Genomic DNA, 25,655 nt, shown 5'->3' with positions numbered 1-25,655 from the left:
TCAGACAGTGCAAGCCCCAAGCTTTGGCAGCTTTCACATGGTTTTGAGTCTGCGGGTATACAGAAGTTAAAAATTGAGGTTGGGAAACTCCACCTAGATTTCAGATAATGTATGGAAATGCCTGGATGTGTAGGCAGAAGTTTGCTGCAGGGGCAGGGCCCTCATGGAGAACCTCGGCTAGGGCAGCGTGGAAAGAAAATGTGGAGTTAAAGTCTCCACACAGAGTCCCCACTGAGGCACTGCTTAGTGGAGCTGTGAAAAGAGAGCCACCATCTTCCAGGCCCCAGAATGGTAGATCCACCAACAGCATATACCATGCACCTGCAAAAGCTGCAGAAATGCCAGCCTGTGAAAACACCCGAGACTGAGGCTGTACCCTGCAAAGACACAGAGACAGAGTTTCCCAAAACCATAGGAACCCACCTCTTGAATCAGCATGACCTGGATGTGAGACGTGTTGTTGAAGGAGATCATTTTGGAGCTTTATGACTTGACTGCCCCACTGGATTTCAAACTTGCATGGGGCCTTTAATGCCTTCATTTTGGCCAATTTCTCCCATTCAGAATGGCTGTATTTACCCAATACCTGTGCCCCCAGTATATCTAAGGGGTAACTAACTTGCTTTTGATTTTACAGGATCATAGGCAAAATGGACTTGCCTTGTCTAAGATGAGACTTTGTACTATGGACTTTTGAATTAATGCTGAAATGAGTTAAGACTTTGTGGGACTCTTGTGAAGGCACGATTGGTTTTGAAATGTAAGGACATGAGATTTGGGAGGGGGCAGATACAGAATGATATGGTTTGGCTGTGTTCCCACCCAAATGTCATCTTGAATTTTGGCTCTTTATTATACCACATGTTCTGGGAGGTACTCAGTGGGAGATAATTGAATCAGGGGGTGGTTTCCCTCATACTGTCTTCATGGTAGTGAATAAGCCTTGGGAGATGTGATAGTTTTATAAGAGGTTTTCTCTTCACTTGGTTCTCATTTTTCTCTTGCTTGCTGCCATGTAAGTTGTCTCTTGCTTTTCTGCCATGATTGTGAGGCCTCCCCAGCCATGTGGAACTGTAATTCAATTAAATCTCTTTCCTTTATAAATTACTCAGTCTCAGATTTGTCTTTATCAGCAGGGTAAGAGCAGACTAATACAAGGGTCTAGTTTATTATTCTGTATATAGATACCCAGTTTTTCTAGCAACATTTATTGAAGAGATTGTTTTTTCCCAGAGTTAACTGTAGGTATGTGGATTTGTTTCTGGGTTCTCTATTCTATTTCATTGGTCTATGTGTCTGTATTTATGCAAGTACCAAGCTGTTTTGGTTACTATAGTTCTGTAGTATAATTTGAAGTCAGGTAATGTGATTTCTCCAGTTTTGGCCTTTATGCTTACTGTAGCTTTGGGTATTCTGGGCCTTTTGTGGTTCCATATAAGTTATAGGATTGTTTTCTCTGTTTCTGTGAAGAATGACATTGGTATTTTGATAGAGAATCCATTAAATCTGTAGATTGCTTTGAGTTGTATAAAAATTTTGTAGCAATGCTAATTCTTCCAATCCATGAACATGGAATATTTTTATTGACTGTTATTCAGTTTTTTCATCAGTTTTTTATAGTTTTTACTATAGACATCTTCACTTCTTTAGTTAAGCTAATTTCCAGGTAATTATTTTTTCTGTCTCCATTGTATCTTTTTTGGTTTCAGTTTCCATGAGGCTTGAAAATACTATTTGATAACTCATTATTTTTACCCAATAACAACTTAAAGTTTTTGACATAAACAAACACACAAGCAAAATGAAAACTAATACAGACTCTACATATTAACTTCATCACCCTGCTTTTTCGCTTTTTTTTTTGTTTTCATTCGTATCTTGATGTAGTGAGTATGTCTTCCAAAGTTTTTGTAGTTATTATTTCTGATTGAATCTTTTTTCAGTCTTTCTACTTATAAGAGTAGTTTACACACCACAGTTACAGTGTTATAAATTCTGTGCTTTTCTGTGTACTTACTATTACAAATTTTTTGTACCTTCAGGTTGTTACTTATATATAGTTCATTAACAACCTTTTCTTTCTAATTGAAGTACTCCCTTTAGCATTTTTTTAAAGACAAGTCTGGTGTTAATGAAATCCCTCAGCTTTTGCTTGTCTGGGAAAGTCCTTATTTCTCATTCATGTTTGAAGAGTATTTTCACCAGATATACGATTCTAGCAGCATAAAAGTTTTTTTTTTTTTCCTTCGGTACTTTAAACATGTCTTGTCACTCTCTCTTTGGCCTGTAAGGTTTCCACTGTAAAATTTGCCACCACATTTATTGGTGCTCAATTGTATGTTGTTTCCTTTCTCTTGCTGCTTTTAGGATCTTTACTTTATCCTTGACATTTGGGTGTTTGATTATTAATTGCCTTGAGATAGTCTATTTTGGGTTAAATGTGTTTGGTGTTCTATAACCTTTTATTTGGACATTGATATCTCTTTCTAGGTTTGAGAAGTTATCTCTTATTATCTGTTTCGATAAGCTTTCTACCCCATCTCTATCTCTACCTCCTCTTTATAGCCAATAAAACCTGGATTTGCCCATTCGAGGCTATTTTCTTCTTTCTCCTCTCTTCTATCTTCTTCTGTGTCCTTTTACTGTGTATTTTCAAATAGCCTGCTTTAAGCACGCTAATTATTTTTTCTGCTTGATAAATTCTGCTATTAAGAAACTCATGCATTTTTTTAGGATGTCAATTCATTTTTCTACTCTAGAATCCTGATTGATTCAGTTTTTTAAATTTTCATTTCAGTACCTTTTAGGGTACAATGTTTTTGTTGCTGTTTATTGTTTTTGTTGTTGTTGTTGTTACATAAATGAGTCATGTGATGGTGGATTCTGAGATTTTACTGCATCTGTCACCCAAGTGGAGTACATTTTACTTAATATGTAGTTTTTATTTCTAACCTCCCTTATTTCCTCCCTCTTCTTAGTCTTTAAAGTTTGTTATATCACTCTGTAATTTTTTTTCATATTCATAGCTAGATTCCCACTTATAAGTAAAAACATTCAGTTTTTTTGCTTGTTTTTCACTCCTGTGTTATTTCACTTAGAATAATGGACTCCAGCCCCACCCAAGGGCTGCAAAAGACATTTTTTTATGGTTGAGTAGTACTCCATATGTGTATATAACACATTTCATTCATCCACTCATTAGTCCATAGGCACTTAGATTGGTTTCACATCTTTTCAATTGTGAATTATGTTGCTCTAAACATACATGTGTAGGTGTCTTTTTCATATAACGACTTCTTTTTGAGGGGTAGATTCCTAGTAGAGGAATTGCTGGATTGAATAGTAGATCTACTTTTACCTCTCTAAAGAATCTCCATACTGTTTTCCATAGAGGCTGTACTAATTTACATTCCCACCAGCAGTGTATAAGCATTTTCTTTTCCCAACATCTATGCCAACATCTATTGGTTTTTGACTTCTTAAAAATGATTCTTCTTCTAGGAGTAAAGGGGTATCTCATTGTGGTCTTAATTTGCATTTTCTGGATCCATTAGTGATGGGCATTTTTTCATAAATATCTATTTTTGACATTTGCGCACTTTGTGATGACAATTTTTTTGGTTTTTGTTTTTTCTTTCTGATTTGATTTAGTTATTTTTAGATTCTGGATACTAGTCCTTGGTCAGACACATCATTTACAAAATTTTTTTTCCCATTCTGTGGGTTGTCTGTTTGCTGATTATTTCTTTGGCTCTTCAGAAGATTTTTAGTTTAAATAAGTCCCATTTATTTATTTTTGTTTCTGTTGCATTTCCTTTTGAGGTCTTAGTCATATATTCTTAGCCTGGGCTAATATCTAGTAGAGACTTTTCAATGTTGTCTTCCAGAATTTTTATAGTTTCAGGTCTTATATTTAAGTCTTTGATCCATGTTGGATGATTTTATATATGGGAAGAGATAGGAATCCAGTTTCATTCTTCTACATGTGACTTGCTAGTTTCTGCACCATCATTTATTAAAATAGGGTGTACATTTTCCAATTTATGTTTCTGTATGCTTTGTCAAGTTGATTGTACATATTTGGCTTTATTTCTCCGTTCTTTATTCTATCCCATTGGTCTATGTGCCCACTTTTATATCAGTACTATGCAGTTTTGGTAAGTATTGTCTTGTAATATTATTTGAAGTCAGGTAATGTAATGCCTCCAGATTTTTTTCTTTTTTTTTTTTTTTTGCTTAGGATTAATTTGGCAATTTGGGCTCATTTTTTCCATATGAACTTTAGGGTTGTTTCTCCTAATTCTATAAAACATGATATTGGTATTTTGATGGTAATTGCAGTGAATCTGTAGATTGCTTTGGGCAGTGTGGCTATTTTCACAACATTGATTCTTCAACACCATGATCATGGGGTGTGTTTTCATTAGTTTGGGTCATTTATGATTTCTTTCAGCAGTGTTTTATAGTTGTTTTTGTAGAGATCTTTCACCTTCTTGGTTAAGTATATTCCCAGGTTTTTGGTTTTTTTTTGTTTTGTTTTGTTTTGTTTTCTTGAAGCTATTTTAAAAGGAAATGAGTTCTTGATTCAATTATCTGCTTGGTAATTGTTGGTGTATAGCAGTGCTTCTGATTTGTGTACATTGATTTTGTAACCTGAGACTTTACAGAATTTATGTATCAAATCTAGGAATCTTTTAAAAAAAATTACAATTTTATAGGTATACAATTATATTATTTGCATACAGCAATATCTCAACTTCCTCTTTTCCAATTTGGATGCCCTTTATTATTTTTTCTTGACTAATTGCTCCAGCTGTGACTTCCAGAATGATGTTAAATAGAAGTGTTGAAAGTGGGCATTCTTGTCTAGTTCTTTTCTCCGGGCTATGCTTTTCTTAGAGTTTCCTCAAAGCAGCTATTTTATCTGTCTGAAGGTTCTCTTATCTCTGTTTCTCCAACATTGTTCCCTGGTGCCTTATTTATTTCCTTTTCTGAGATCGTGTTTCTTTGCATGGTCTTGAAGCTTGTAGATGTTCATTAATGTCTAGGCATGGATGAATTAAGAAATTTTATAGTCTTCATAGTCTGAGCTTGTTTCTGCCTGTCCTTCTTGAAGAGGCTTTCCAGGTCTTCAAAGGAACTTGAACCCTAAGCCCAATAGCGCTGTGGTTTTTAAAGACTCATGGAGGTACCACCTTGATCATCTTGGAAGTAATCCAGAAGAATTCTCTGTTACCAGGCAGGGAAATCTTGTCCTTTTCACTTTCTTTCTCCAAAACAGGGTCTCTCTCTGTGCCGAGTCACCTGGAATTGGGGGTGTGGTAATACAAAGACCCCTGTGGCCACCACCACTGGGACTGCACTGGGTCAGACCTGAAGCCAGCACAGCACTAGGTCTTACCCAAGGCCTATAACCACTATCTAACTCACCTAAGGCGTATATCCACTACCTGACTGCCACCTATGTTCTCTCAAGACCCTAGGGCTCTACAATCAACTGGTGTTGAAGCCAGCTAGGTTGTGTCCTTCCCTCCAGGGTGGCAAGTTCCCTCACATCCTGTACAGGTCCAGAGATGCTGTCTGGGACCCAGTGATTGGAGTCACATATCTCAGAAATTTACCTGATGTTCTATTCTACCATGGCTAAGCTGGCATTAAAACCACAATATCAAGGTCTTCCCACCCTTTTCTCCCCTTTCCACATGGAGAGTAGCTTCTCCACATGGCCACCACAACCACCGACCCATGGAGGCTTCTTCCAGGCCACCGCCAATGTTCACTTAAACCCCAAGGGCTTTTTAGTCAGTGTGTTGTGAATGCTGCCAGGCCTGTGTCTCACCCTTCAGGGAAGTGGGCTCCCCTCTGGCCCAGGGAAGGTCCATAAATGATGTTCATGAGCCTAGGCCTGGACACAGGAACCCCAAGATCCTGCTTGTTGCTCTACCACACTGTGGTCGAGCTAGTATTTAAGGTGCAAGACAAAGTCCCCTTTATTTTTCCCGCTGCTTTTCTCAAACAGAAGGAATCTTTCACCATAGCCATCACAGCTGGGAATATGCTGAGTCACACCTGAAGTCAGCATGTCTCAGAGCCCAGGGTCCATGGCATACAACCTGGGCATCATTGCTGATTATTCTGCTCTCAAGGGCTCTTTAGTCAGAAGGTGATAAATTCTGCCAGGGCTGGGTCTTTGTCTTCAAGGCAGCAGGTTCCCTTTAGAACCAGGATGTGTCTAGAAATGTCATCCATGAGCTACGGCCTGGAATTTGGGCCTCAGGACTTTAACTTGTGCCCTATCCTACTGTGGCTGAGCTGGTATCCAAGATGCAAGAAAAAGTCCTTTTTATTCTTCAGTTTCCTCTCCTTAAGGAGAAGGAAGGAGTCACCTTCATTGCTGTGATCTGCACTTCCTGGTGTTGAGGGAGATGTGGCACAAGCACTCTGTTAGATACCCTGACTCATGTCTCCCTAGGTTACATGTAGCCCTAGTCCTCTGGCTCTAAGCCGAGCATATCCCTAGGAATTGCCTAGGAATTGCAGCCCTTGTGTCCTAGACTGCCTTTCAATTTAACCTGGAACCCCAGAGCACTTTTGTCTGCTATGGTAAGGCTAGTGGAAAAACCCAAATTCTGACCACTGGAATGGGTTATTCTCCTCTTGCCAGGGCCGTTCCAAATGCTCCCTCTGTGTACAGGTGCAGGCTGATCCAAGCATGGCTTTGCTCTCTGCTATGACAGGGATGCTCTAAGTTCAGTGTAGAGTTCCCCCAGTCACTGCACTTTCCCACTCACAAGTGCACAAACTCTCTATGCTGCATAGCCTCTGCATGGGGAGGGATGACATCAAGGATTCAAGATTTTCTTTCTGACCCTTTCCAATGTCTCTTTCAGTGATATGAAGTTAACACCATGTGTTTTAATTGCTTACCTGATTTTTGCTTCTTGTGATAGTGCTTTTCTATGTGCAGATAATTTTTAAAATGTGGTGTTCCTGCAGGAAGGATAAATAGCGTGGGCTTCTGTTCTACCAACTTGTTCCACCCCAAAAGTGTTTTTTAAGAAACTATGATAAACAATTCTGCCACACTTGCAGAACACATTTATGATTATATACACAGCACATAGATATAAATATCATAATAGTTATCAATTTTTACATACCCTATATAAATATATGTCAATACAGATGTGGATGTGGCTATAGATATTGTTAGATCTATTTTGGGGGGAATCCTGGTCTTCAGCAATATATTGTTGTTTCAGCTACCAAAATACTAATAACTGTAAACTAATTTAAATATTCGAAGCACCTGCTAATATTAGTAACTATTCACAATTCAAATGATCCTGTTAATGTATTCAGAAATGATGCGACCAATCTGAAATATTGCAGTTTCATGAAGTCATTGAAATTTTAAGATAAGCAGTATAGCTATAAGAAAATATTGCTTTAATAAAAGTAAGCATAAATGAAGCAATTATTTGAACTAAAATAGAAATTTTTTTCAGTATTCACCATTACTATTTTAAGATTTTATATTTTGCACTTTATGAACCTAAGTTTAAAGTGGTATGCTGAATTTCAGTGCGAGACAAACAGGTGATTTTCTGCTTAATTTTTACATGCTCACTTCTGCCTTTTGCAGATTTAGCATGATTGATTGTACTAGTTAGTAATGTAGATCAGAATGCAGTATTTAAAACAAGTAGTTACTGCACTAATGCTTTTTGGACCACTAGTTTGCAAATTAACTGACTTTTAAGTTAGCTCCCTCACTATGTATCAAGTTACATTGCAATAGACTTCTAATTTATCTTGTTGTTCTATGTAAAAGGCAGTGGTATATTAAGATGCAAAAGTCAACAATTCATGCATAGAATGGATACAGCTTCTTTCATTGCAGCAAGAATGTCCACATTCTGCTTCCATTAGTGAGTGTACTCTGATGCTAATCTAGACAGAGCACTGTCAGAAATTGGGGTCAGGAGCTTTCTGAGCTCAGAGATAAGAGACTCCTTTAATACCATATTCTGAATTACTTTTCTTCCTGAACATCCTCAGGCCACCACTGAAGGACCTGTATCTGGAAGTATAAAAGCATTACATGTAGCAAGTTTAATGATGGCAGTGACTGGATTGCATCACTAGCAATTTTCAGATTAGAATTGCTGGAGGAGTAAATGATGAATAAATAAAATAAAGTTAATTAAAGACAGGTAAATCTAATTAATCATTTTGTAGGAAGTAAAAGCTACAGGAAGCTGGTATGTGGGGAAAAATAAAAGAGGTTTTAATAGACTGGAGGTTTTTACAAAATCAGAGGACAGATACAATGGTAATAGTAAAGTTAGCAATCTGTAAATCTAGGTGAGACCATGGGGAACGATAGTTGAGGTGGGGTGAAAATCGACATGTCCATCAAAGTCAGCTGGCACAATGAAGGGGTTTGAGACAGAGATGTCAAAGTCTGGTAAATAAAAGCAGAATTTAAAAATTCACCGGCTGTGTCATCATCAGTGCTGACAACTATAAATAAGGCAATTACTTGAATACTCTATTGATGTTGGAATACATTTTAAAAATTGGTTAGCAAAGGAGTGGCTTTGAATGTAAACCCCTCGAGTAAATTAAACTAATAATTTTAGGCAGTTTACCATGTCTTGTATATTTAATTGCATTTCCTATCCTAAGAACCTTAAGATTTCTATCATCAAATCTACAAAAATTGTTTGACTTAAAATTGCAAGATGTATATTAAAGAGGTTGTTGGCCCCAGTCAAATGTTGCATTACAGCAATTTGTTAAAATACATAAAACTATTAAAATTAAAAAATTAGTATACATATCTACAGAATAACACAAAATCCCTACAAATTTTAAGAATGTTTTCTGATTCAGCACTTCGTCTGAATCACTGTGAATTTTGTTGTGTCTTGATTTCAACTCTCAGAAAAATTGGGAAACAGTAATGAACTATTTAAAAAGCACCGAACTGTGTGTCTGAGAACTATGTTCTAGTCCCACGTTCTATTTTGTCTTCTCACAGAATAACTAAGATTACCTCCCTGAAGTTCAGTTTCATCATCTGCAAGATGAAGCAATTGAACACACGGGGTAATTTCTGACATTCTATAACTCAAAACTTCTCTTGAGAACATGCCTTATTCATTCCTCTTTTTCCACTTGTTTTTATTTAGATATCTTCTCCCCCAATGCCATAATCCATGCAACCACAAACATCGTTGCCAAATGTTCTCCACCCTGGTATTTTATGTTCAAAAGTGTTGCCTCTTCCTCTTTTTCAATGACCAGGGAATGGGGACATGGAGAATGGTATTTCTTTAGGATCACGTGTCTGTCCTAGAATCCCTCAAATCAGAGCATATAGATAAGTGCCTTGTCATAACATGAACCCTTTAAGGAAATGCTTTTTACTCATATCTTACATTATTTGGCCAATATAAATTATTAACTGCCTTTTACACAGGCAAATTTCAGGAACTGCTTTCCATTCCATTTGAAGACTGAACAAACAATCTGCTTTTATTTTGTGATTCAATGCATTTATTACCAAAGAGAAATAGAAGAAGCCTTTATTGTCACACCGACAGCAACTGGGAAGGTACCCTGCATGGTAAGATGTCTTAGCAGTGAGCCATATGTTTCTCTTAATAGACAGGGAGATAATAAGAAGCCCTTACCATAACTGTTTCTGTCAGGATAGAAACAACCACATACCCCTCTAGATCAGAGGCTTACAGTATCTAAGAATTTAAGGAAGGCATAAGATACCTCTTAATAATGTAGGGGTTAAAGTAAATATCTGGATTGAAACATGGGCCATTATTTTTTCAGCCAATGGCTCAAATTTTTAGTTTAACCACAACAGAGCTTATATGAAATCATACATTGAATATTACACAAAGGTTAGCTTCAGTAGAAAGAATACAGAAATTTAAGAAAAAACAGATTTTAAAAGTAAACAGTAATGTTGAAGGAAATTAGAAGATACAGGGATTACTCAGTAATTCGCAAAACATATTTATTTTAAAAGGCAGTTGTAATAAGAGATAATAATGGTCAATGAAGTTAATAACATTTATAAATAAAAGCTAGAATCTTTTAAGTGACATTTGGGTAAAAATTTTTTTTTCTATTTATACTTTTTCTCATTCTTTTTAAACAGAGGGAAAAAAAACACTTGAAATCCAATTTTATGTGTAAGTATGGGCTGCTTGAAGGCTAGAATCATGCCTTGTTTATCAACGTATCCTAGCATATAGACATTTAAAATGTGTCTTAAGTACATAAACGAAAGAAGGAAGGAACAAAGGAAAGTGATAATTTCTGAAAGATTACTTGGAATGTACACTGGTATTCATTGATTAATTGATAAGGCAATTAGTGGAATAAAAAATATTAGTAAAAAAATTGTTGAAATACACATGAAATCATAGGATGCCAGTACTTACTACTTTTAACAAAATTGGCATGATTATATAAGATGTAAACATTGGGGGCTATTGGGTAAAAAATATATGAGAAGTCTATCTTTGTAACTTTTCTGCATATCTAAAATTATTCCAAAATAAAAATTTAATATTAAAAAAGTTAAGCTTGAGATATTCTTTGACTTAAAATGTTTACAAATTTGCACTGAAGACACACCATAGGGTAAATAATAATATTTTAATATCTAGGTCATCCTCACTTTCCATAATTGTGTTGAACTCTAAAAGTGACTTGAGAAGTAATCTTAACAATCGATGGGAAAATGTACAGTTGTTCCGTGACCTCTAAAATGCTTCTTTGTGGGAGCTGGGACAGTTAGCCAACTAGATGCAGCTAGGTGGAACAACTACCACCAAGGGACTGACTGGTGCCTTCCTAAAAGATCTTCAGAGGGAAGGTCCTGAGAATGGAAAGAGGGAAGACAAGGAAGCTGCACTAAAGGGAGATGAAACTGAAAATCCGACACAGGCAGAAATGCACCAGGGCATGTTTCTGGTCCCCAATGACTCTGGAGGAACAGGTGAGTTGAACTGGCAAGGAGCAACCCACTCTCACCACAAGCCTCTGGAATCCCTGCAGAAGGAGACTTCTTTACCACCATGGACGCTTGAGTTGGCAGGGAGAGCTGCTTAGAGAAGGGGTATGGGCAGCACTTAAAATCTGGTGCAGGACACAGAGGGTTTGGTGCAGGCATGTCTGCAGTGGAGCAAGGGAAGGGACACTCACTTCCCCAGGTTCGACTTGCTTCCACAGGACACTCTAGCCCTAGCAGAACTTTAAGACTTGAACTCTACAGGGCAGTCTTTCCCATCAGACGAGCCTAGTCTGAAAAGAGCACCCTTTGGGCGGCTGGCCTCTCCCAGGGCCCCAGCCTAGCCATGCCTGCTTGAAATGCAGCCTTGGGTTCCCTGGGGGATTACATCATAGCTGCTGCACTGGCAGGACACACCTGACAGGTACAGAGTTCCAGCAAAGAAGCCACTGTGGACATGCAGCAGCCTCCCCACTTCCTCCCCCTACTGCACCTTCCCCCAGGCCCAAGACCACCCCAACATTGCATTGCTGGTGCACATGTACATGAATGGATCTTGCCTTCTCTGCCATGCCAGCGTGCATGTGTGTCTGCACCCTGCCCTGCCACTACTGTCAGTGTGAGTACACTGTGTCCCCCCTCCCCCTGCCATACCAACAGTGCAGTCACAACCTTGATGGCAACACAGCCCACCAGCACTGCCTGTGCCAGTGTCCCACACCTGTGTCAACACTGCCACTGGAGTGAAACTAGACACAAAAAACAACAAATCTTCTGACACCCTGAGTAGCCACCTTTTCCTGCATGAATGGACACACAGGATGCACACAGTTCTGTGCCTGCCAGCGCCCCACCCCCGTACTAATACCACTACCAGTGAAAATGCACACACAGTCACCAGCAGAGGCCCCTCTCCTTCAAGCTGTGCTGCCTCCACCACTTCTCCATGCCCACATGGAAGCTGGCACCCCCCAGCAGCCTGGCACCCACTAGCACCCTGCCTCAGCTGATTAATGTGCACCCCATTGTGCTGCTGCTTGCCACTTCTACTGCCACTCACACATGTGAACAATGATGGATTCCACCGCCACTGCTCTGTGAAATGCTTTGGCTGGCATCACACATCAGAGTGTTATGACCAATGGTCTAGGAGCACCTTGGCTCTCCCCAGTGCAGTGGGTTCTTAACCTCCAGGAGCCAGATAACAAAGTCAAGGCCTGATACAAGTCCTCCGGAGTTAGAGTGCAAAGTTCAGGGGCTGTGAGCTGAGCCTTGGCCCCATAAAATATTCCAGAAATGAAGCCAGTCAACTGAACACACTTTATACCACAATCCAATCATTAAGGTAATAAAATAGAATATTTTTTTAATCCGAAAGACAGCACTTCACAGATTGAAATAAACGTCAATCCACAAAGAAGAGAAAGAACCGGCACAAAAACTCTGATAACTCAAATAACCAGGGTTGCATCTTTTCTCTGAACAACTGCACTAGCCCTCCAGCAAAGGTTCTAAAACAAGCTGAGATGGCTGAAATTACAGAAATAGAATTCAGAATAGAGATAGGAAGAAAGATCATTGAGCTACAGGATTACGTTGCAACTCAATTGAAGGAGGCTATGAATCATAATAAAACTAAATTGATGATTCACTGGTGTCCCTGGAAGAGATGGGGAGAAGCAACTTGGAAATCACATTTCAGAATATCATCCATGAGAACTTTCCCAACTTAGCTAGAGAGGCCAAGACTCAAATTCAGGAAATGCAGAGAACCCCAGCAAGATACTTTCCATGAATGTGATCCACAACACATATAATCATCAGATTCTCCAAGATGGAAACGAAAGAAAAAATGTTAAAGTGGCTTAGGAGGAAGGTCAGGTCACCTACATAGGGAAACTCATCAGACTAACAGCAGACCTTTCAGCAGAAGTCCTACAAGCTAGAAGGGATTGGGGGCCAATATTTAACATTTTTAAAGAAAAGATTTTCTAACTCAGAATTTCACATCCAGCCAAATTAAGCTTCATAAGTGAAGGAGAAATAAGACCCTTTTCAGACAAACAAATGCTGAGGAAATTTGTTATCACCAGACCTGCCTTACGGGAGCTTCTGGAAAAAGCATTAAATATGGAAATTAAAAACCATTACTAGACACTAAAGAAACACATTTATGTACACAGACCAGTGACAGCAACCACAAATAAGCAACCACACAAACAAATCTGAATAATAACGAGCTAATATAATTAAGACAGGATCAAATCTACACATATCAATACTAACCTTAAATGTAAACAGGCTAAATGTCCCAATTAAAAGGTACAGAGTGGCAAGTTAGATAAAGAAGCAGTGCCCAATGTTATGCTGTCTTTAAAATACCTATCTTCCATGCAAAGACAACCAATGGCTCAAAATAAAGAGATGGATAATTACCTACCAAGTAAATGAAAAACTGAAATAAACAAAGGTTGTAATTCTAATTTCAAAGGAAACAGACTTTAAATCAACAAAGATCTTCATAGACAAAGAAAGGCATTAATTACATAATGGTAAAGGGTTTAATTCAGCAAGAAGACCTAACCATCCTAAATATATATGCACCCAACATAATAGCACAAAGAGTTATAAAGAAATTTTTAGAGACCTTCAAAGACACTTAGACTCCCCTACAATAATTGTAAGAGGCTTTAACACCTCACTGACCATATTAGACAGATTATTGAGGCGGAAAATTAAAAAGAAATTCAGGACCTGATCTCAACACTAAATCAAATGGAACTGATAGACATCTACATAACTCTCCACTCAAAAACAACATAATCTACATTCTTCTCATTGTCACATGGCGCATACTTTACTACTGACCACACAATAAGGCTTAAAACAATTCTCAGCAATGCAAAAAAACTGAAGTTATACCAACCTCTCTGTTAGAACACAGTGCAGTAAAATTAGAAATTAAGACAAAGGAAATAGCTCAAAACCATAATATTTCATGGAAATTAAATAACCTGATCCTGAAAGATTTCGGAGTAAATAATGGAATAAAGGCAAAAATCAAGGAGTTCTTTGAAACTAATGAAAACAAAGAAACAACATACCACAATATCTGGGACACAACTAAGGTGATGCTAAGAAGGAAATTCATAGCACTAAATGCCCAAATCAAAAAGTTAGAATGATTTCAAGTTAACAAACTAACATCATAACTAAAAGAACTAGAGAATCAAAAGCAAATTAACCCCAAAGCTAGCAGTAGAGAAGAAATAACCAAAATCGAAGCTGAACTGAAGTAGATTGATACACAAAAACAATTCAAAAGATCAACAATCCAGGAATTGGTTTTTCAAAAAAAAAACAACAATAAAATAAATAAAAATATAGACAGACTACTAGTCAGACTAATAAAAAGAAAAGTGAGAAGTTCCAACTAAACACAAAGAGAAATGAAAAGGGGAATATTGCCACTGACTCCGAAAAATACAAATAACCAACAGATAATATTACTAAAACATCTCTGCACACAAACTGGAAAACATAGAAGAAATTATTAAATTCCTGGAAACATGTTCCCTCTCAACACTTAACCAGGAAAAAATTGAATTTCTGAGCAGACTGATAACCAGCTTTTAAATTGAATCAGTAATAAATAGCCTACCAACCAAAAAAGCCTAGAAACATGGATTATCAGCTACATTCAACCAAATGTACAAAAAAGAACTGGCACTATTCCTACTGAAGCTATTTCAAAAACAAACAAACAAAAAAAATGGAAGGGAATGGCCTTCTCTCTAACTCATTCTATGAGGCCAGCATTATCCTGATATCAAAACATGGTGGAAACACATGCAAAAAACAAAACAAAACGAAAAACAACTTCTGGTCAATATTCTTGATGAACATTGAAACAAGTACCCTCAACAAAATATTGGCAAACCAAATTGAACAACACATCAGAAAGCTTATTCACCAGGATCAAGTAGGCTTTATTCTCAAGATGCAAGGTTGGTTGAACATATGCAAATCAATAAATGTGACTCATCACATAAACAGAAGAACATAAACAGAACTAATGACATTTTTGTCATAAACAGAACTAACAACAAAAACTACATGATTATCTCAATAGATGCAGAAAGGCTTTTGATAAAATTTAACACCACTTCATATTAAAAACTCCTAATAAACTAGGTGTTGAAGGAACACACTTCAAAATAATAAGAACCATCTATGGCAAACCTACAGCCAACATCATATTGAATGAGCAAAAGCTGGAAGCATTCCACTTGAAAACCAGCACAAGACAAGGATGCACTCTCACACCACTCTTATTCAACATAATATTGGAAGTCCTGGCCAGAAAAACTAGGCAAGAGGAAAAAAAAAAGGAGCATCTAAATACAAAGAAAAAAAGTCAAACTATCCCCGTTTGCAGATGATATGATTGCATATATAGAAATCCCCATAGTCTTGATGCAAAAGCTCCTTAAGCTAATAAACAACTTCAGCAAAGTCTCAGGATACAAAACTAATGTACAAAAATCACCATTATTCCTATACACTACAACAGTCAAATCAAGAGCCAAATCTGAAACACAATCCCATTCATAATTGCCACAAAAAGAATAAAATACCTAGGAATACAACAAAACAGAAAGGTGAAATGTCACTACAAGGAGAACTACAAAACACTGCTCAAATAAATCAAAGATGACACAAACAAATGGAAAAACATTCTATGCTCATGGATAGGAAGAATCAATGTCATTAAAATGGCCATACTGCCCAAATACATTTACAGATTCAATGCTATTCCTGTTAAACTACCAACAACATGCTTCACAGAACTATATAAAGAAAAACTATTTTAAAATTAATATGAAACCAAAAAAGAGCTCAAATAGCCAAGGCAGTCCTAAGCAAAAAGAACAAGGCTGTAGACATCATGCTACCTGACTTCAAATTATACTACAGGACTACAGTGAAAAACAACAAAAAACAGCATGATACTGGTACAAAAACAGACACATAGACCAATGGAATAGAATAGAGAGCCCAGAAACAAATCCACACACCTACAACCGTCTGATCTTTGAAGAAGCTGACAAAATAACTGACTAGCCATATGCAGAAGATGAAAACTAGACCCCTTCCTTACATCATATATAAAAATAAACTCAAGCTTGATTAAAAACTTAAATGTAAAACCCAAAACTATAAATACCCTGGAAAACAATCTAAGCCATAGCATTCTGGACACAGAAATGGGCAAAGGTTTCATGACCAAGATGTCAAAAGCAATTGCACCCAGCACTTTGGGAGGCCGAGGCGGGCGGATCACGGGTTCAGGAGATCGAGACCATGCTGGCTAACACGGTGAAACCCCGTCTCTACTAAAAATACAAAAAAAAAATTAGCCGGGTGAGGTGGCGGGCACCTGTAGTCCCAACTACTAGGGAGGGCTGAGGCAGGAGAATGGCATGAACCAGGGGGGCAGAGCCTGCAGTGAGCCGAGATTGCACCACTGCACTCCAGCCTGGGCGACAGCAAGACTCCGTCTCAAAAAAAACAAAAGAAAAGAAAGCAATTGCAACAAAAGCAAAAATTGACAAATGGGATTTAGTTAAGTTAAAGAGCTTATTCTCAGCAAAAGAAACTATCAGTAGAGTGATTAGACAACCTAGAGAATGGAAGAAAGTATTTATAAACCATACAACTGACAAAAATCTAATATCCAGCATCTATAAGGAACATAAACAAATTTACAAAAAAAAATCCCATTAAAAAGTGGGCAAAGGACATGACACTTTTCAATGGAAGACACACATGTGAACAACAAGCACATGACAAAAGCTCAATATCACTGATCATTAGAGAAAAGCAAATTAAAACCACAATGAGATATCATTTCACAACATACAGAATGAATATTACTAAAAAGTCAAAAGATAACAGATGCTGGCGGGGCTGGGGAGAATATGAAACACTTATACACTATCCATGGGAGTGTAAATTAGCTCAACTATTATGGAAAGCAATGTGACAATTTTTCAAAGACCTAAAAACGGAACTACCAATTGACCCAGAAAACTCATTCCTGGGTATATACCCAAAGGAAAATAAATTGTTATTTCATAAAGACACATACATATATTTGTTCATTGTAGCACTGTTTACAACAGCAAAGACATGAAATACCTATCAATGGTAGACTAAAAAAAAAAGTCATACATATACGCCATGAAATACTATGCAGCCATTAAAAAGAATGAGATGATGTCCTTTCCAGGTACATGAATGCAGCTGGAGGCCATTATCCTTAGGAAACTAACACAGGAACAGATAACCAAATACTGCATGTTCTCACTTACAAGTGGGAGCTAAATGATGAGAACACATGGACACATAAAGAGGTACAAAACACACTGGGACCTACCAGAGGGTGGAGGGTAGAGGAGGGAGAGGATCAGGAAAAATAACTAGTGGGTGCTCAGCTTAATACCTGGGGAATAAATTTATCTGTAGAAAAAACCTCCATGACACAAGTTTGCCTATATAACAAACTTGCAAATGTACCCTTGAACTTAAAAAAAGTTTGGTCAAAACATAAGAAACTTTTATTATAAATGTATATAAAAAGAAAATTTCACTGTTATTTAAAACATTAGAAACACTGAGAATTGAAGTGTTTTATATCTTTACAAGAAAACACTCAAGAGTAGTTTCTATTGTACTTGCCTCCTCATTTTATGACTAGTAATAAAGAGCAAGCATCCTTTCTCTACTCTGGAAAACTGTCTGGTCCTTTATAAGTTTGGATAACCTCCCATCATTTTATCTTTTGCGTTATCAGTGTTGTAAAACCTTTCTGATAGTCCCTTTAATGTGAAGGCTTTGATTGGTGTAACTTTCTCTTGGTCATCTTCATCCTTTTTCTTTTGTCCCAACTTTCCTCACTTATGTGGATAAATTTCCCTTCATTAATTTCCTCTGGCTGCACAGGTAGACTCTCTCAGGCAGTGGCAGTGTTAAGACTCCCATGGGTAGCTATTTCTTCTATACTTACATTTATGTTTGATTCTAATTTTACTTTCAGTATTATCACCTCTTGTTTCTTTGCTATACTTTCATCTTTATTAGGTGATTCCCTATTTTAATTATTTTTGAAAAATGTCACAAGGGTTTATTACTAGGAGACAGAAGCAAACAAAACTACATGCTTTGCTGCTATGCATTAACTGAATAACACATGCAGTGAATAGTCACGGACAGACTTAAAAGGAGTGATGTGATTGATCGCTGGTCAAAATATACCCGTTATTTACATAGTGATTTGTAAACTAAAATGCTAGCTGAAAAGTTTGTGCTTTACACTATTATTCATAATTAATATGTCATAGTAACACAAAAAACTTGTACAATAATTTTCATACAAGCATTATTGACAATAACTAATCGTGGAAAAATTCAGAATGTCCATCAACTGATTAATGGGTATACAACATGGGCTATCTTTATACAATGAAGCATTATTTGACAATAAAGTAATGAACTACTGATACTTGTTGCAACATGGATGGATTTTAAAAACATTGTGTTGGCTGGGCACGGTGGCTCACGCCTGTAATCCCAGCATTTTGGGAGGCCAAGGCGGGAGAATCATGAGGTCAGGAGATCGAGACCATCCTGGCTAACATGGTGAAACCCCGTCTCTACTAAAAATACAAAAAATTAGCCAGGCGTGGTGGCGGGCACCTGTAGTCCCAGCTACTCAGGAGGCTGAGGCAGGAAAATGGCGTGAACCCAGGAGATGGAACTTGCAGTGAGCCAAGATCGCACCACTGCACTCCAGCCTGGGCGACAGAGCGAGACTCTGTCTCAAAAAAAAAAAAAAAACCAACCAACAAACAAACAAACAAAAAATTGTGTTAAGTGAATAAAGCCAGTTACAAAAAACCCACATGTCATAATATGCCATTTATATGAAATGTCAAGAGTGGGCAAATCCATAGCGACAGAAAATAGATTCATGATTACCTAAGGTTGAAAGGGTTAGGGGGAATAAGGAGTGACTGCTAATGGGTACAGAGTTTTTTTTTTAGATTGATGAGAATATTCTAAAATTAGACAGTAGCGATGGTTATACACTCTGAGTATATTAAATTGTTGAATCACATATTTTAAGTTGGTAAATTTATGGCATATGAATTATATTTCAATAAAGCTACACATGCAGACACATGAAGAAACGTGTACATGCACACACACACAGTCCAAAGTCCCATCTAAGACAAGACCAGTCCCTTTCACCTATGAGCCTGTAAAAATCAAAAGCAAGTTAATTACTTCCTAGATACAACAGGGGTAAAGGCATTGGGTAAACATACCCATTCCAAATGGGAGAAATTGGTCAAAATAAAGCAGCTACAGGCCCCATGCAAGTCCAAAATCCAATGGAAAAAATCAAATCTTAAAGCTCTGAAATAATCTCCTTTGACTCCATGTCTCACATCCAGGTCATGCTGATGCAAGTGATGGGCTCCCACAGCCTTGGGAAGCTCCACCTTTGTGGCTTTGCAGGGGACACAACTCCTCATGGCTGCTTTCACAGGCTGGCATTGAGCATCTGTGGCTTTTCCACATGGTGCAAGCTGTCAGTGGATCTACCATTCTGGGGTCTGGAGGACAGTGGTCCTCTTATCACAGATCTATTGAACAGTGCCCCAGAGGGGACTCTGTGTGGGAGCTCCAACCCCACATTTCCCTTGTGTGTTGCCCTGGCAGAGGTTTTCCATGAGGGCTTGCTTTGACCCTGCAGCAGACTTCTGCCTGGACACCAGGCATTTCCATACATCCTCTGAAATTTAGGCAGATCCCAAAATTGAGGTTCCCAAACCTCAATTTTTGACTTTTGTGCACCTGCAGGCCCAACACCATGTGGAAGCTGCAAAGGCTTGGGGCTTGCAACTTCTAAAGCAATGGTCTGAGCTCTACGCTGGCCCCCTTTAGCCACGGCTGGGATGCAGGGCACCAATCCTGAGACTGTACAAAGCAGCAAGGCCCTAGGCCCAGCCCACAAAACCATTTTTTCCACCTAAGCCTCTGGGCTTGTGATAGGAGGGGCTGCTGTGAAGACCCCTGACATGCCCTGGAGACATTTTCCCCATTGTCTTGGTGATTAACATTTCATTCCTCATTACTTATGCAAATTTCTGCAGGCAGCTTGAATTTCTCCCCAGAAAATTGGTTTTTCTTTTTTATCACATTACCAGGCTGCAAATTTTCCAGACTTTTATGTTCTCCTTTCTTTTTAAACCTAAGTTTCAATTCAAAACCACATCTTAGTGAATACATAAAACTGAATGCTTTTAACATTGCCTAAGTTACCTCTTGAAGGCTTTGCTGCTTAGAAATTTCTTCTGCCAGATGCCCTAACTTATCTCTCTCAAGTTCAAATTTCCATAAATCTCTAGGGAAGGGGCAAAATGCCATCAGTCTCTTTGCTAAAACATAGTAAGAGCCACCTTTGCTCCAGTTACCAACAAGTTTCTCATCTTCATCTGAGACCACCTCAGCCTGGACTTTATTGTCTATATCACTAACAACATTTTGGTCAAAGCCATTTAACAAGTCTGTAGGAGGTTCCAAACTTTCCCACATCTTCCTGTCTACTTCTGAGCCCTCCAAATTCTTCTAACCTCTGCCTGTTACCCAGTTCCAAAGTTGCTTTCACATTTTTGGGTATCTTTACAGCAGCACCACACTCTACTGGTACCAGTTTACTGTATTAGTCTGTTTTCATGCTGCTAATAAAGAAATACCCAAGACTGGGTAAATTATAAAGAAAAGAGGTTTAATTGACTCACAGCTCCACAAGCTGTGAAGGCCTCACAATCATAGTGGAAGACACAGAAGGAGCAAAGTCACATCTTACATGGCAGCAAGAGAACTTGTGCAGGAGAACTTCCATTTATAAAACCATTAGATCTCATGAGACTTATTCTCTACCACAAGAACAGTATGGGGAAAGTTACCACCATGATTCAATTATCTCCACCTGGTTCCCCCCTTGACACATGGGGATTACTGCAATTCAAGGTGAGATTTGGGTGGGGACACAGCCAAACCATATCAAGGGGGATACAAAGAAAGCATCATTGAGGTCTAGAACTGAAAATCACTAAGAATTTGGAGGTATTTATCCTAGATTACATATTAGTTGGGGACCATTGGGTGTATTGTGTCTACAGCCTCATTTACCATTTGTAAGTCCGGGACTAGCCCGTATTCATCATTGCTTTTCTTTAGGGTGAGATTGGGGTGTTACAGGGTGAGCTGCAGGGTATAAATAGCCTATGTTTAAGAAACTTGTTAATCAGGGGCCTAAGTCTCGCTTTGACCTCTACCTGAAGAGGAAATTGCTTTTTATAATCATAGCTAGAAGGGATCTTTAGCTGAATACTACAGACATTACCACTATAGCCTTCCCTGGTATTTCTGTGGCCCAGACTTCTGGGTTAATATGAAGGCTTAGGAGCAGGTTATCACTGCGTGGCTTTCTTGAAGCATAAGATTGCATTTGGAAAAGGGGGAGTCCCTGGAAGAAAGGTTAATTGAGCTAAGGAATTTTAACAAAATGTCTCAAAGTTCAAACTAAGAAGTTTGAACAAAATGTCTCTGCCCAAAAGGGTTGTAGGGCATTCTGGCATTACTAAAAATAAATGGGAAAAGTCAGTTCTCCTCCACAGGCACCATAGAGCAGGAGTAAACCTCTGCATAATGAGCAGCCCATTTACCCTCATTACCTGACAGGACTTAGAGGAAAAGAGGTAATCACCAATAAGGTAGCTCCCATGTCGAAAAGGAAGGTTATTGTCTTACCTGCAATGTGCAAAGCAGCCATTGGCTCCATTCCTTCAATAGTGATATTTGATCTGGGAGCGAGCCAGAGTGTAGAGCTCCTTCAGCTCAAGGTTTCCAAGGATTGCAATTTTGTCCTGGGGGCCCTTCAGCCTTTAGGGAAGTCCGAATTTTAGTCACCAAGCTTCTGGCAAAGGGGGCAAGCCTTACGGGGTTTGTTTCCATTTACCCCTTTGGGGCAGTTTGCCTTCCAGTGGCCTGCCTTCCTACATTGATGGCAGTTGCCTGGGGGGGCTTTCTGAGGGTAACTTGGAGAGGGCTGGTGGAGCAGCCAATAGTTGGAACTGCTGCATTTTCTTTTGCCTCTCCCTTTCCTGAGTCCTTCTTTTTTCTTCCTGGCCCCAGTTGTAAAAGATCAAGGAACTTATTTTGAAGATGTCAGGCATAGTATGGGTGTTGGGTCTCAGTGCTAGTTTCTTGAGTTTTCTCCAAATATTTGGGCTGCCTGAGTTAGAAAAAGCTCCTTTAGGGCCAGTTGCTCTTCTGGTTTTTTTTCTTTTTTTTTTTTTTTTAAGACGGAGTCTTGCTCTGTCACCCAGGCTGGATGCAGTGGCCTGATCTCGACTCACTGCAAGCTCCGCCTCCCAGGTTCACACCATTCTCCTGCCTCAGCCTCCTGAGTAGCTGGGACTACAAGCGCCCGCCACCACGCCCGGCTAATTTTTTGTATTTTTAGTAGAGACGGGGTTTCACCGTGTTAGCCAGGATGGTCTCGATCTCCTGAACTCGTGATCCGCCCGCCTCGGCCTCCCAAAGTGCTGGGATTACAAGCGTGAGCCACCGCGCCCAGCCTCTTCTGGTGTTTTTGAGTCTAGGTTAGTGTGTTTTACTAAAGCCTCTTGCAGTCTCTCTAGGAAAGTAGTGGGAGTTGCAAGTGGGCCTTGATCTATTAAGGCTAATTTATTATAGTTCACTGGCTTTGTTCTACTAGCTTGTATTCACTGTATTAGAAAGAGTAACTTGTGGTTTATTTCCCAAATATTCCCCTGGGCATTGTAATCCCAGTTGGAGCTAACCTGAGAAACTGTGGTGGCCCCCACAGGGTAGCCACTACGGTCAGTTATGTGCATGACATTTGCGCATTACAGAGCTACCTCCATAATGGAAAGTCTCCCTCGGAAAGTGACCCAGTATGGCTGTGAGGTCCCTCCAATGAGTTTAAATATTAAGCCCAGTTTATGGAACACTTTAATGTATTTTTCAGGGTTAACCATAAACTTTCCTAGTTCTGTTCTAACCTGGCTCAGGTCCTGCATAGGGAATGAAGTCTGAAACCTAGTGGGCCCACTAGGGTTGCCAACCTTTCGAAGGAAACATAACTTAAGGGGCTCGTGTTCTGAGGATAGCCCTGGGTAGGGATGGGAAGGCTCTGGGACTGGAAAACTTGGATATAATGTGGGTAGAAGGAGCAGTGGGGTTTGAGTTAGGTTCTGCCTTTTGCTCCTCTGGGGTTTGAGCTTTGGGCAAGCTTGATAATGGGTCTCCTAGACTAACTGGAGGAGCTTGCCTGAGTGTGACTGCTGCTATTGGTGGATACATTTTATAAGCCTGATAAAGGTCAGGGTTGTCTTTCAGGGCCATGAAAGACTGAAAAGGAATCTGTGTCCATTTTCCTGCTGGTGGCAAAACAAATCTCACTGATGGATCATATTAAAATTTATGCTTTCATTTAGGGGCCAAGATTCCTGGTCCTGGAGCTTGTATTTAACCCAGGCTGTGTTAAAGAAAAATATTAGCCTTCTCCTTTTTAGGGTTTGGGAGTCAAACTTTTCCCAGTTCTTGAGGATATATCCAAGGATATATCCTGTCGTATGGAGATATGATTACTCATCCATGAAGCGAGAACAGAGGAGAGAAATGAAAAAGAAGGTGTCCCCTCTTATTTACCTACTATCCATGAAGAAGACATCTCCCATTCATCCTTGGGATAAAGGATACCCTAACCTTGGTTCCACATATTATGGAGGTGTGATTATCCCACTGGATACCCTAACCTTGGTTCCACATATTATGGAGGTGTGATTATCCACTTGAGAACAGAGTAGATACGGGAATAAGAAAAAGCCCTCTATCTCTGGGATTTCAGAATAAATCCGTCTTACTGCGTACCGTGAACCTTGCCTTCCTATCTGTTATCATGGTACCCTGTTCTGTGCATGTACCCTGGACCAGCCTTCATCTCAGTCCTACAGGTAATTTGTTTTCCTGCGCCTGTGGCCTTGGGTTGGCTTATGTCTTTGTCTTCAGGACCTTGCAGTGACTTTCATCTGGAGCATCCTAGCAATGAAATGATTCCCCATCCTTTTTTTTGTTCCTATTTTGTAGGTCCTTTTAGGTAAATCAGAACTCTGTGCCCAACCATAAAGAAAAGCCATAAAGAAGCTGGGCTCCTTTACTGCTGCATGTAGTCTTGGAGATCTTTGTGCATGTTGACAATGGCATGGAGGGAATCAGAAGAAAGTAGGAAAATTGTATCATCTTGCTGGTAAAAATGTAAAATCGTTCAGTCCCTTTAGACAACAGCTTGTCATTCCATAAATAGTTAAACATACAGTTACCATAGTATTCAGCAATTCCAGTACTAGGCATATACTCAAGAAAATTTAAAACATATATGTCTACAAAAACATGTACATGAATGCTCATAGCAGCATTATTCATAATAGCTAAAAGGTGCAAACAGCCCAAATATCCATTCAACTAATTCATGAATAAACCAAATGTGATATACAAATAGACTGAAATATTATGCAGCCATAAAAAGGAAGGAAGTACTGATATATGCTTCAGCATGGATGAACCTTAAGAATATTATGTTAAATGAAATTAATCATACACAAAAAAACACATAAAGTGTGATTACATTTTTTTTTCATGTGGATCCTTTCTTTATGATTATGGTAGAACTTAAAATAAATGGTAGCTGTACATGTCAATGTCAGCATTTTAAATATTTAATGGAATAACACCACAGTAATGATTAATCAAAAATAATAATTGATGAATAATAGAGCACAACACAAATAATTGGATGATAGTAATGTAAACAATTTTTAAAAAACCCACAAAACTCAAAAATCATAAGACATAACAAGATTATATTTTAATATATAACTTTTATACAGCCAAAAAATAAAACACCATGGTAAAATAAATGAGAAGTAACATGGTATTTCATTTGCAATACTTGATATAATGGCAACATCCTTAATCATAAATGAGCTCTTAGAAATCAGTAACAAAAAAATCTAATATTTTAATAGAAGTTAAAGTAAAAATAATACAGGAAAATTAGAAAAATTTCTATTATTATTTCTATTAGAATAATTAATAAGGGTATACAAAGATGATGTAACTTAACAATAATAGATGAAAAGAAATTCCATGATAGACAAATCCATAGAGACAGAATGTATATTAGTGTTTTCAGGGACTGGGAGTAGGGTATTTGGGGATTTACAGCAACAGGCATTTTTTTTTTAATTTTTTTAATTTTAAGGGTGCTGAAAATATTCTGGAATTACATAGGGATTATTTTTTAACAAGCTAGAGAACATACTAAAAAGCTTTGAATTTTACACACTAAAATGTGAATTTTATGGCATGTATTATATCTAAATTTAAAATAAATTAAAATCACAGAAAATTCAGAAATAATCTTCATTCTAAAACATGCTTATAGGAGGTG

Source organism: Pan paniscus, chromosome X (genome assembly GCF_029289425.2).
Source record: "Pan paniscus chromosome X, NHGRI_mPanPan1-v2.0_pri, whole genome shotgun sequence".
Lineage (NCBI taxonomy): Eukaryota > Metazoa > Chordata > Mammalia > Primates > Hominidae > Pan > Pan paniscus.
The sequence above is the reverse complement of the archived record's forward strand: the minus strand, read 5'-3'. Positions refer to the sequence as shown.